The sequence below is a fragment of the Tenrec ecaudatus genome, chromosome 17 (assembly GCF_050624435.1).
Source record: "Tenrec ecaudatus isolate mTenEca1 chromosome 17, mTenEca1.hap1, whole genome shotgun sequence".
In the NCBI taxonomy this organism is placed as follows: Eukaryota; Metazoa; Chordata; class Mammalia; order Afrosoricida; family Tenrecidae; genus Tenrec; species Tenrec ecaudatus.
Genome location: NC_134546.1, coordinates 21,450,097 through 21,453,606, shown reverse-complemented (window position 1 = coordinate 21,453,606; position 3,510 = coordinate 21,450,097). Strand labels below are relative to the sequence as shown.

The following is a 3,510-nucleotide window of genomic DNA, read 5'->3' as shown; positions in this document are numbered from 1 at the left end:
TCAAAGACATGTCGGATATGTTGGAAATCCAAAAGGGAAGAACACACTCAGCATTTCTGGAGCTGAAAGAACTGAATAAAAGCTTAAGCCTTGAGCTGTACTCCGTATTCTCTGGACAAAACAGCGAATGACACAGGAAGCATCAAGAAGATGGAAGAAATACAGTCTCTGTACCAAAAAGAATTGATTGTCACACTACCATTTCAGGAAGTAGCATATGATCAGGAAGGGGTAAGTTCAAGGCACGCTGAAGGCCTTGGTGAGAAACAGACCCCAGTAGTTGACAGACTATGAATTGCACTACTTTCACAAATGAATGCCCCACTGGCACTCATTTATGTTAAGAAATTTGGAAGAGAGTCACCCGATGAGCTGATTGGAAGAGAACCATATGGATGTGAATTCCAAAGAGAGACAATCCAACAGAAGGTGAAAATTGTTGAAGGATATCCTTTATATGTGCAAATAAAATTAAAGATCCATTGTACATGGTCGCAGCAGTACACTGACAGGGAATTGCCGGCAACTCAAGACATATTAAGAAGACACGGAATGAGGGATATTATTGCTGATCTCAGATGGATATCAGAAAGTTGTGTTTTATTGATGATGCCAAGATATTTGAGTGTGTACATTATAAAAAATTATGGGTGATACTACAAAAATAGGGCTTCCAGAACACTTGACTATGTTTATGTGGTAGAACTTGTGCAAAGACCTAGAAGTCAGTGAACAGAATAATGCCATACTGCATATTCTAAAAAAAAAAGGTATGTTCAAGATCATATCCTTACACCATGTTAATTCAATCTGTATGTTAAGCAAATAATCTGAGAAGCTGGATTATGTGAAAAAATATATAGCATCAGGATTTGAGGAAGACTCTTTAATATCCTACAATATGTCTATGACACAACCTTTCTTGCTGAAAGTGAAGATTTGAAGCACAAAGTTTGTCGCTAAGTTTATTTTTGTTTCTCTCTCTCTCATGTGTAACTTAGGGGAGGCTTTCAGAGCGCTAGTCATCAAAGAATGGCAGACATTACAAGAATGTCAATCTACAAAGACAGAGTAAGAGGAGAATAGGGTTTTGAACGTCAGTTCTAAAAACAACCATACTTAAATCTTACCTCAGCACTAGAACGGTTTGTTTGGATAATGTGGGAATATATGACACTCACCATTCCAACCCGATCCCTGAAGACATATGTGTGCATAAGCAAATGTAGGAAGAAAGCTGATGGTGCCCAGCTACTAAAAGATAAAGGCTGGAAGTTAAAAAAGCGGGCATCTCACAAGGAAGCAATAAACCCCACATGGAAGAAGCACACTAGCCCGTGTGATTAGGAGGTGTCACCAGGAATAGGTATCAGAAGTTCAAAAATGAGCAATCAAATTGTCATGAAGGAGTGTGGACAAAGTGGAGAACCAAAACCCACCTGTAAGATAATTGGACAGTCCCTCACAGAAGAGCTATACAGAAGGGATGATATATCAAGGATTCAGGATAGCACTGATGAAACAAATATCCTCTAGTTTTTAAATATTTCCTCCCTTTATGATTATGGGCTGAGTTTCACCTCATTAATCTTGTTAGACCTGTGTATGTTCATTTGTATCATTAAGATATTTTGATATATGATATCCAGGATAGATAAACCCTTCAGAAATAGTAATGGGAGTAATGATTCCCTGAAGGTATGGGAAGAGAGGGGGAAGGGGGAGGGGAACCAATGGCAACGATGACTGTATAGCCCCACTCAAGGGGAATGAACAACAGAATAGTAGATGACCAGACATATTGAATGGTGTAAGATATGGCAAAAACACCACGCATAAATAAATAACATAATAATAAACTTTAATTTTCTTTTTTTTTTCTCTTTGCACATGTGGCAGTGAGTATTATCAAACTCCAGTCATCGAGGCAAGCTCTACTGGTGTTAGTGAAAATCCTGCCTGTTAATGTAGCACACTTCCGACACTCTAAACTTTAATTTTCATTGGGATGATAGGATGGGAAAATTACTATATATTCTTATCCAAGTGCTTAACATAATTACCTATATATATTTTACAACATTCCTATGAGTTAGGTACTATGATTCATCCCCATTTTAGGATTGCAGCCCAATTCATAACCACCATGCCACCAGGGCTCCTATCATCCCCATTTTATAGATAAGGAGAGTGAGGTACTGAGATATTCAGTGGCTTCTTCAAGTTGATGGAATGCGGGAGCTTTGCTAAATGAAGGGCTTGGCGATCCAGATCCAGAGCCTTCCTGCATACTCCTCTTCTAATCAGCTGTGGATCCAGCTTCTGCAGCCCCAAATCTCCCAGTCAATAACCCCGCACTCGGTTTAAAGCCTACAGCCACAGAGACAATGGTCAAGTGATAATTAGTGGTAATTAAGGTAATTAAATAATGGGTTACGCTTGGGGCATTTGGGCTGCTAACCTCCAGCTTATCAGTTCAATATCAGAAGCAGCTCCACGGGAGAAAGATGAGGCCTTCTCTTACTGTAAAAATGTACAGTCTCATTGGTCCTTCACGCAAGTACTCCTTCAATGCAAGAACACTTTGTTCTATTAAACTGGCATTCCAGGATGCTCACCTTCCCGACATGATCACTGAAGACGAATGGGTACATAAGCAAACATGGTGAAGAAAGTGGATGGTGCCTAGCTATCAAAAGATATAGCATTTGGGTTCTTAAAGGATTGAAGGTATACAAGTGGCCATCTAGCTCAGAAGGAACAAAGCCCACATAGAAGAAGCACACCAGCCTGTGGGATCACAAGGTGTCGAAGGGATCAGGTATTGGGCATCAAAGAACAAAAAAATCATATCATTGTGAATGAGGGGGAGTGCAGATTGGGGACCCAAAGCCCATCTGTAGGCAACTGGATATCACCTTACTGAAGGGTCTCAGGAAGGAGATGAGCCAGTCAGGGTACAAGGTAACAATGATGAAACAAACAACTTTCTTCTAGTTCTTAAATGCTTCCACTCCCTCACTGTCATGATCCCAATTCTACCTTAAAAATCTGACTAGACCAGAGGATGTACACTGGTACAGATAGGAACTGGAAACACAAGGAATCCAGGACAGATGATCCCCTTAGGGTCAGTGGTGAGAGTGGCAATACCGGGAGGGTGGAGGGAAGGTGGGGGAAGGAGGAACCGATTATAAGGCTCTACATATAACCTCCTCCTTGGGGGATAGACAACAGAAATGTGGGTGAAGGGAAACGTCAGACAGTGTAAGATATGACAAAATAAGAATTTATAAATTATCAAGGGTTAATGAGGGAGGGCAGGAAGAGGAAAAATGAGGAGCTGATACTAAGGGCTCAAGTAGAAAGCAAATGTTTTGAGAATGATGATGGCAACAAATGTACAAATGTGCTTGACATACTATGGATGCATGTATGGATTATGATGAGTTGTATAAGCCCCCAATAAAATGATTTTTTTTTAAGTTAGAGTCTCAGAAAGCCACAGGG

At 40.3% G+C, this 3,510-nt stretch overlaps 1 pseudogene; it reads right to left on the bottom strand.

Annotated features, from left to right (window-relative positions):
* Positions 1-1,888: 1,888 nt before the first annotated feature.
* Positions 1,889-2,053, bottom strand: LOC142431175 (small nucleolar RNA SNORA62/SNORA6 family; annotated as a pseudogene).
* Between the last annotated feature and the right edge of the window lie 1,457 nt (positions 2,054-3,510).